The sequence below is a fragment of the Mauremys reevesii genome, linkage group 1, assembly GCF_016161935.1.
Source record: "Mauremys reevesii isolate NIE-2019 linkage group 1, ASM1616193v1, whole genome shotgun sequence".
Lineage (NCBI taxonomy): Eukaryota > Metazoa > Chordata > Testudines > Geoemydidae > Mauremys > Mauremys reevesii.
In genome coordinates, this window is record NC_052623.1 from 278,649,840 (window position 1) to 278,660,205 (window position 10,366).

The window sequence follows — 10,366 nt, forward strand, 5'->3', positions numbered from 1 at the left end:
ATTTTTAGCCCCATAGTACAAGCCCTGTAAGCCCCAGTCAGTAGATCTGGGCTCTCAGACTCACTGTCACAGGTATTTGGGTTGTTTTTGCAGCATAGACACACCCAACATTTCTAAGCCCAGGCTTGAGTGTCTACACCGCATTGTAAACCTGGGCTTACAGTTGCTGGACCTGGTCTCACAGCCATGCTAACATGTCCATACTGCACTACACAGACCTTCTGACTCGAGTCTGTAACTTGAGCTGCAGCCACACTGCAAAATGACAGGGCTTCGACCTCAGTCAAATGAGACTCGGGCCCTAACCCAACTCCTTACCAGAGTCCTAGGACCTGGGTCCTGAGTGCTTGCTTATCCGAGTCAGACTGATTTGTGTGTGGACAAAAGGGAGGCCTGGGCTCAAACCTGAGTCAGAGTTCAGGCTCAGTGTGCAGTGTAGACATATCCTTGATGCTACTGGAATACAAATAATAAACACTTTGTGTTTATCCAGCCCTTAGTAATTGTGTAACATATCAAAAAGCTTTCTATTTTTTTCTCTCTTTTTTCCAGGGCCAGATACTCACCAGAGTTAAACTTTCATCCAAATCAGCTAAAGAATTCTCTAAAGTAAGCAGGAAAAAAATGAGAGAGAAAGAAACAAAGAAGGTTCTAAAGAAAGAAGTAAGCAGCAATCAAAACTCAATATTAAGACAGCTAACAATCTTACTGGAATATTTTTGCATCTCTTTCTTTTCTAACAATTGCTTGTTTGTAGCTGTATTTAAGTCCTTCCCACACAACCATCTTGACACTGAAACTTGAAGATATTCCTCCCCAGTTTGTTTGTTTTTTTAGACCTACTGAGGGTAATGCCCTAAAACTGCAAGACCAGATCCTCAGTTGGTGTAAATTGACTTCAATGGAACTCTGCTGATTTACACCAGGTAACGATCTGCACCATGGCCTAATATGGAAGTGTCCCTTACTATGTACTAGTTATTGTACAAATATAATGGGCGCAATTTCTGGTTGGTTTTTTGGATGCTGCTATGACACAAATAATAGTCTATTAATGATTACCGGTAATCTATTGTCTGATAACTCTCTTGGATAATACAGTCCAGTTAAGTACATGTCATCCATTTCATCCACAGCTACAGCTACCATTATAACGTATTTCAATATTCACTCTTGCCAAGAAGGACTGGCTAAGCATTAGGTATGAAATACCTAGACTCTACAGGTTAGAATCCTATGAGTGTTGACTCATCCCTTCTGTGGTAGATAAATGAGGGGCAGTGAAACAAGAGGGCAGTGGGAGCTAATGCCCCTGATCTATGTTTCTGCCCTTGTGCGACATTCCCTGCAAGTGGCATTGAGGTAAAAGCAGGACTTGGAAGGCTGGAGTAGATGCTATAATGCCTGGGATCAGGCCAGGGAGCAGGTAGAAAAATGCTCCCACTGCTGAGGCTCAGTAGCTGCCCTCGCTCCTCCTCCTATCCCTGACACCCCGACCGCCGCCTGCTTCCCATGCAGAGGGCACTGTTCAGCACCTCCCATTCAAAGCACCCTTCTGCCTCTGCAATAAACTGTGGTCCATACAGTTTACTGAATGGGGCTCCTGTGTATGAAAGTTTAAAAAATGAAGTCCTGTCTCTTCTTTGTGGACATTCTTTGCTTTCTGCAAGAGGAGAGGGTTCCCCTAGTGTCCTGAGTAAAATTCTCCCACACCTTGTTTTTGTGCAGAATGCAGCATGCTGGTTGACCATCCAACTAAAATGCTGCATTCACATGTTGCTCTAAATAAAAGTCTTAAATGCCCCACTGAACTCAGGATAGATGGTCTTTGTATCGTAAAATGTGTTATCATGATAGGGGGTTCACGAGTGAAGGGATTTATGGAGTCAAAGTTGGAAAAGCAAAAAACAAAACAAAAACAAAACACAAAATCCCCCAAACAGATTTTTGCTTAGTGTTGACTTCCCTCCATTTATATTCCATTTTGTATAAAACATTTAACTTAGAAAGTTCAAAAATGTATTTTGAGAGTGATAAGAGCCAGGTAAATGTGTACATCAATATTTTAAAAAGAAAAACAAAAAGCTACCCCAAATCTTTCTGGGGAGTTCAATTAATCTGACATTTATTCAACAACACTAATCTAGAGGGTGGAGAGATGACACCTTGTTCCTTCTAACTTACTTGAGGGCAATGCCCATTACAATAATATCTCTACCCCTTAGGAATTCCTGTCAGATTGCCAGCTGAAATGCCACCAAAACAAGATCCGCAGAGAGTTGACAAGAATATAAATGGAGCAAGGAGGGGAACAGAGAACTTTCAAAACAGAACTGGGGAAGGATGAAGCACTGGGAGGAGATACTTAAGTGACTTAAGAGCCTAAATTTTCTTTAGGAAAGTGATTTAGGAGCTTAGGTTGCAGTGAGATTTGGGCCCTAAGGCCAGATCCTCAGAGGTATTTAGGTGCTTAACTCTCATTTAAATCAATGGGAATACAGGTGAGGATCTGGGTCTAGGTGCTTAAGTCTGGAAATGGGACTTAGGTGCTTTTGAAAATTTTATCCCTGAGCACAACTGTGTCATGCTAGTTAGTCAATTACAGTTTTGGCTTTTAGCCAGCTACTGGATTTACGGATGTAACTCAAAGATTACTTTTGGTTTTATTGAAAACAAGTTTTTTCTGTATTTTGAATTTATGTTGCTAAGCAGTTTATGCAAATAATTTTTGGTTCATTTTTAGCAGATCAGTTAAGTACACACAGTAGGAGTTATATTAAATGGATGAAGCTTTCTTCATGACTGTATTTCCAATTAGCTTGGAGAGTGAACCATCAGACACTCATAAAAATTATACTTTAAGTTTCCTGTCTCTAAACTGGTAGATGTTAGACGGGTTTCTTGGCAATGCTCCACTGCACCCACATTCACTCACTCTGTCTTGTGCTTTAAATCTCTGTATTGCTGTTGGAAGCAACAATTCAGATTTAGAGATAAATACAATGCATCATTACCACCTTGCTGAGAAAGCTATTCTGCAATCTGTTCTTCTTTCAAGGGTCCATCATATGGGTAATCCCCATTAACAAATTAACATTAATACTCATGTTCCCGCTGATGGGAGAATACACTTTTCATTGTGACTGTGTCTACATTAGACAACTTAAGCAGTACCATAAGGATAGCTGCAGTGTAAGCACTTACATTGTACTAGGGATGCTATTCCAAGTGTAGTTTTACCCACATCCACACTAGCTCTGTACTACACTACTGCAATTGCATTGTGCTCCAGGTATCGATCCTGCGGTTCCTAGCACAGTTCACCGAAGCAGTGTCATTTGAGACATTCTGAAAGATGGTCTGGGAGCCCAGGGGAACTGTGGGAAGAAAGGTCACAATTCCGTAAGTTCCCTTGAGGAACTGCCCATTAGACCCCAGGTAGTGTAATTTTAAGAGTATTTTTTTTAAAATGGAGGGCAGGATGAGCATTTAATCCCTCACTCCTGGCTCAGCAAGGTTTTATACTTCATTGTGTCTGGATCAGCTGCCTTATAAGATCTCATTCTGACACTGGGTTAATTAACAAACTCCAGCTTTATTATAGCTGCTTACAACATGGCTTCTTCAGCCTCATGGCTTCTGAGACAGTTCCCTAGGAGGTGTCATTTCCAATAGTTCCCCCCAGAAAACAGTATGCGGTCTGCTGATAGATTCATAGACTCTAGGAATGGAAGGGACCTCGAGAGGTCATCAAGTCCAGTCCCCTGCCCTCATTTCATATTGTTACATCCCTTCTCTTTTAAAGAAAGCTGGTAAACACTCCAACAATAACTGATAATGTAATCTAACGTATTCCTTTGAGATGCTGACCATTCTTGCAGTTACTTCATTCATCACTATCAGTCTGTCTAGCTACACAGTAGTACAACTTGGAAGTTCATCACACGAAATCCCTCAGATGAGCAGGTTTTATAATAGTCCATCCTCCTCTAGTACAGTATAGTTCACTGGTGCCTCCTTGGTGATGTCTTCCTCCCATCCGGTCAATGTCAGTCTCTAGGATTGGTGTTACTGGAGTCTGTCAAAACACCCTCTTCCTTCTGTCTTTCCTCTGGTATGTCCCTGATGTTGTCTGCTTCTAACAAGTCTGGCTCAGAATTTTCCTGCTGTAGAACCCAAAGACATTTGTTGTCCACACTGTCTTTAGAGGTTTCTTTTATTTTTCTGAGGTGCCTATGGTTTTGCCTCACTATCTCTGTCCATTGTCCATTTGCACTTGATATGATCTTTTTCTTTGGTTTCCTGGTTGCACTACAGTAGCTTTGTGGCAGAACTTTATCCTGTTTTGTTAATGGTTGTTTATATACTTTGTTGCCTGGCTCCAGAGCTGTCAGATCTCTTGCAGATGTGTTGTAGTAAAACGCTTGTCTTTTTTGTTGGTTTCTCCATATTTGCCAAGTGAAACACCTGAGTACCCAGGGTACTTCTGCTTGTTGGCAAGAGTGTCTTAGGTCTCTGGCTCATCAATATTTGTGCGGGACTAGAATTCAGGCTGTGTAATTCTACAATTTTGTAGGCTCTGCAGTTCATCTTTCAGTGGCTGTAGGTATTGCAATAGGTACTCTTTTTTGGCAATTTAACTGGCTTCACACTGGTGTCAATCTCTATTTTATAAACGCCATGTAGTGGTCTATCTCCTTAAAACACGTCTCTATAGTCCCACTGTATCATCTCCTGGTCCCATCCAAGGTATCTTCAGTCACCCTGCTATCCACTTTCATTATGTTTTGAACTGTATTTTTATCAGGTTCATGGCTTAGGCAGCCTTGTTGCCCAGAAATGGTACTGTTGTCTCATCATCTATGACCACAAAATCCAGTTTTTCTTTTTGTTCCTTGCATTTTAAAAATTTTTTACATTTCCCCACAGGCTTTTAATGTGGTATGGTTGTACACTGTTAACAGATGGTTAGTCTCTTCCAACCACATGTCTGGGTATATCAGACAGATCAGGATAATGTTACAACTTGCACCTCAATGTAATTGAAATCATATGACTTTCTTCCCAGGTAATGTGGCTGCATACAACTATTTCTGGTGCTTATTAGGGTCTTTTTGCACTGTGTTTACCATCTGCTTGGTAACCCACATAATGTCCTCACACTCACTGCTGCTCTCTTTGGTTACTGTGTACACTTTAGATTTCTTTTTCTTCCCTCTGGACAAATACTTGGCCGCAAAATAATTACATTTATCACAGATATGGTATTTTCCCCATAAACTGGACACTTTCCTTTCTGTCTTGTGTGTTTTCTACCACATTATTTGCATGTGTCTGTACCCTAGTCATCTACTAATGTTGCATTGGATTTTGATTTCTTTCTTATGTATTTCATGGACAGTTTCTGCTGACTGCTCTTCCAGGGTTCGGATCCTCTCTTTGGATAGCTCTGCAGCCCTGCATATCTCCAAGCTTTCCCCCCAAATTAAGGCAGCTTCCCATAGCAACTGGTCTCGTACTTGTGAGTCTCATATCCCACATGCTATCCGGTCTCTTATCAATGAATCTCTAATATTTCCAAAATTGCAACTGGTTGCTACACCTTTTAAATCAGTGCTGTACTCATCTCCCCCGCCCCCCAGCTTCTTGATCCCACCATTTCATTCTTCCTAGGGGGATCCACCCTGGTGAAGTGGATGGGCCAGGAAAGGGCCATGGCCCCCAGGTTCTCCCTGTTCCGGAACCACTGAATTGCAGATTTAATGTCCCTGGAGGCTTCAGCCCTTCCATTTTCTGTTATCAGCCTGGTCTTGTAAAACAAACAGTGTACTCACAGCAGTATTCTGCTCTTTGCAGTGCAAGTCTGAACAGTCTCTCCCGTAGTCTAGGCCTCGATTAGCTCTGCCACTGTGTTTTATGCTTCATTGTGTTTGGATCACCTACCATATAGGATTTTACTCTGATGCAGGGTAAACAAACTCCAGCTTTATTGTGACTGCTTACATCATGGCTTCTTCAGCCTCATGGCTTTTCAGACAGTTCCCCAGGAAGAGTCACTTCCAAGCAGTTCCCCCCAGGAAACAGTATGCTGCCTAAAAGTGTCTGCTAATGCTAGCCTATTGGTACAAGCAACAGCAATTTGTGCTGAAGCTTTCTGAAAATCTGTTACAAGACTTCTGAGGCAGCTGCATCAAGGCACTGGAGAGTGTTCCTCCTGCAGTGATTCAGAAACTGAGAACAGCAGTAGGTAAAATTTTGCTGCAACAGTCACACGTCTCCCCACCCCTTCTAAAGTAGCCTATTCTGGGACTTGAAGTTGATGTTAATCAGCTGAAGTGCTGCTTTTGGGCCAGATGTAGCCCCAGCCAAGTGGGTCTGCATGTTTTCAATGTCAAGTGCCAGCAGTAATTACTGCTTTATTCTGTTGAAGCTAATACTGGGACCAGGGTTTTCCCCAGGAATTGAAATGGGGGAGGGGGGGAAGAGGGGTGTTTTAATTTACGGGGGGTGGGGGGGGGGTGGGAAGGGGTCAGGGCTGACGAAGGTTGAGACCGTGAGGGTGAAGGTGGGCTGTATGGCACCATAGTAAAAACCGAAAAATGTTTCATGCCCATTTTATTAGATTTAACTCATGTTTTAAAATCATCACACAAATAAAAGTTGGCTACTCAATCCTTCTATGAAGCACTATGTCTACTTTCTTCTTGGTTTCTTGTTATAATTTTGCACAACTCTGTTAATGAACTTCTTGAATGCAATGCGTTCATCTTTGGTGGCTTCTCGTGTGTCCGGCACTTCCATTCCTTCAACTGATATGCTCATTAGTTCTTTCACATGATCAGGCAGAAGGCGACTTCTTTCAGAACACAAAATTCTATTCAGTGATGAAAAAGAGCACTCAGCTGTAGCTGTTGTGACTGGGAGTAGGCAAGAGACAAATTCCTACTTCTTTCATCCCAGGAAACATAGCTCAAAGATCAGGTCGAGCCACTAGTGATGATAAAAAATAAGTTCAAGTCAAATCTTCATTCATTCATCATATGATATTCCACTCTGTGTTCAAATTCTCTATTCTGTCCTGAGCACAGGACAGCCCCATTGCTGGTAGTGCCTCACTCCACTCAACTGTTGGTGTTTTATAGGACAGGGATCTGTAAAAGCTACGTAGAGGTTGAGTAGAATCTAGAAGTTGCTATTGTAGATTTTTAAGAATCAAGTCTGTGTACTTTTTCAGTTGTCTTAACAAACTTAAGGATTCAACACAAATGCCTTCATTAGTGAACTTCTGGACTGAAGTCTTTGCTTCTTCTAGTATTTTTTCAATAGATAGCTCTCTGATTGATCCAAATGTACCTTCCATTGCTGGACAAAGATCTACTACTGTTGTAGCAGATGCCTGGAAGGCATTGTTTAATGACCCAAGTGGTTTCAACAGTAGACTGACGAGAGAGAGAGAATGGCAATAGTCTTCTCTGAAGGTAGTAGCAAAAGTAATCCACCAGCCTCACTACTTAGATCCATCCCATCTTGGTAGATACTTTCCAAAGCCAGTAACAACGGCTGGAGTAATTTTAAGACAACAGCCAAGGATCGCTCATGAGAAAGCCAGCGGGTTTTTCCAGGTTGGACTAATTTGAACTTCAGTCCCAGTGTATCGTCTATATTTTCCAAGATATTCAGTCTTTTTGGACTCTTGCTGAAAAAAGAATATAATGAAGACATTAAATTTATAGCTATTTTTAGTGTCTTTTGAGGAGTCTGCAGCTCATACTAGCGCTAGTTGAAGTAGATGGCCTCTGCAGTGTGTATAGGAGAGATTAGGGTTACACTTTTCTCTGAGCAAAGCTTGTACTCCACCACATCTTCCAGGGAAGTTTCTAGCTCCATCAAATGCACAAGCAGCCATCTGTTTGGGGACCAATTGACAAGCATTTAACTCTTCTAAGATGTGGGTTGTCACAGATGCAGCCGATGTGTCTTCTATAATTTCAACATCTAGAAATGCATCTACTGGCCTACCACTGACATCAAGATAACATACACAATGACTTAATACTTGATACCAATTTGCATCGAGGCATTCATCAGCCATGTATGCAAATTTTTTGAATGTGGTGAGAGAGTTCTTCACTTTTTCAACTGTTGAATCTTTCACTGTTGTACCGCACACTTCTAGAGAGTCAGTTGAGTTTCTTGCAGAAAGATAGTGAGCATTTGATGGTCTTGTTTGGAACCAGTGTTTAACTTCAGGATGGACAAGTGACAATGCACATAACGTTGGCCTTCAGTTTGTAGTGTGTGGTATCTCTTGCTTAAATAGAAAGTATGATGCCACAGCCATGTTTGTTCTCATTAACTGTGTTGTGTCTCCAGCATTCTTAACAGCCTCATTAAGTGCTTCTAAAACTGAAAGTGGGCTTATAAGGCTTTCTGCATGTTGATGCACTCTAGAGGTGTGGTGTTTTGCAGCCTTTTCACGTAGTTTGTCAGCATTGGCTTTGCTGATCGGTCTGACAAACCAAGCTCCTCCACTTTTACCAATTATAGCATTGGGAAGCTTTCCTTCTTCGTAAGCTTTTTTGCAAGAAGTGCACCAGTAGCCATCTTTTGTAACTTCAATAAATGGGAACACTTTGACCGACAAACATTGGGAACTGCCTTTAGGTTTTGGAGACGCTGTTTCTTCAGTAGGTAGCTGTATTTGTGCTTTAGGCTGGTTGGATGTAGATACACCACTTGAACCTTCAAATGACATGTTGATATGTTCTTGATGTGTTCTTCACCTTGGTCGGTTTTTAAGGCCTTTGAGTGGAAAAACTGTTGCATTGTTTTTTGTCTTTTCATTTTCACTTTGACCACTGTTCACTCCATTGCTCTGTTGCTAGTGGCCCTGCACTGTCACTTTCTGCTGCCACCTGCCACTGTGACCTCTGTGAGTTGGTCTCTTGAGGTTCCACCCAGCTCTCAGTGATTTCAGCTGAGCTCTCAGTGGGGGAACCTCGCTGATAGTGCAGGCTGGGCCATCTCTTCCACAGAAATACTGTCCCACAGCAGGTTTAAGCACTTAGACACGATCATCAGTGATTTCAGCTATAGTGGTCACTTAACAAAACAAAAAATTATCTATGGAGCCTAATCAGCTTTGTCTTTAAACAGTGGAGGGGGGCAGGTCAAATAATACTTGTGACTCAGGCAGATGATCAAGCAAAACACTCTTGATGCCCTCAATCAGCACAGGCTAAGTACAGTTCTACTGCCCTTTACTCATACAATAAGAACAACAACATTTCATTACCTCCCCACTCCCCCGCATTCAAGTGATTTGTAACCCAACCCCAGCCAAAATCTATCACTTGGGCAACACAGCTCTGTTTGCTGGATACCTAGGTAGATTAGGTGTGAATGTAAATACAATCTGGTCCTGAAGCCTTCCCCCCCCAACCCCTCCCAACAAAACATGAAGAAAAAGGTTGGTAAGGCAGGTTTTGGTAGGCCATCATAGGAAGGAAAATGCATGGTGTGAGAATTTTCAAAAACTCTGGACCTTCTAAAAGTGGGTAGAATGGAATCCTAGTCCCACCAAACAATATTGATGTTAATGATGTCTCCATCCACACTGTGATTCTGGGCAGTCCTGCCTCCTCAAACTTGTTATGCCTAACGAAACCACTCTCAGATTAAAAATACCCAGAGAGATGTCAATAGGTACAGCAGGTGTAAAATAGAGGTAGAGTGTGCTTTTGGGAGGCTAAGAGCCAAATGCAAATAGCTGCTGATTTACAATGTTAATTCAATGACTAATCAAGCCATTATAATGTCCTTCTCCTGCACTTTACACAATACTTGTAAAACCAAAAGGGAGGTCTTTGAACAATGGAGTGAGGAAGCAATGGGACTGGCAGAAGCCTAGCCAGACAAACAAGCTGTGTCAGACTCAGGTATAATTTACAGCATCCGCACCCTCCTTCTTGCATCATACAACAGAGGACTGAGAGTATGTGTTATGATGCCAAACTAGATTACACAGTATAATGGATCAGACTAGAAGATGGTGGCATTTACTAGTGCCTACTAACTTCCAATCATGGGAGGCTTTGAAAAAGTCTTCTCTATCTCCTCACTCTACTGATAACTTATATTCAAAATAGGCTTTTAAATTAAAGGTCTTATATATATTATAACTATGGCTGTTGATTAATCACAGTTAACTCACACAGTTAACTCAAAAAAATTAACTGCGATTTAAAAAATTTATTGTGATTAATTGCCCTGTTAAAAAATAGAATACCAATTGAAATTGATTAAATATTTTTGGATGTTTGAAATAGTATTTTTCAATTCACCTCATACAAGTACTGTAGTGCAA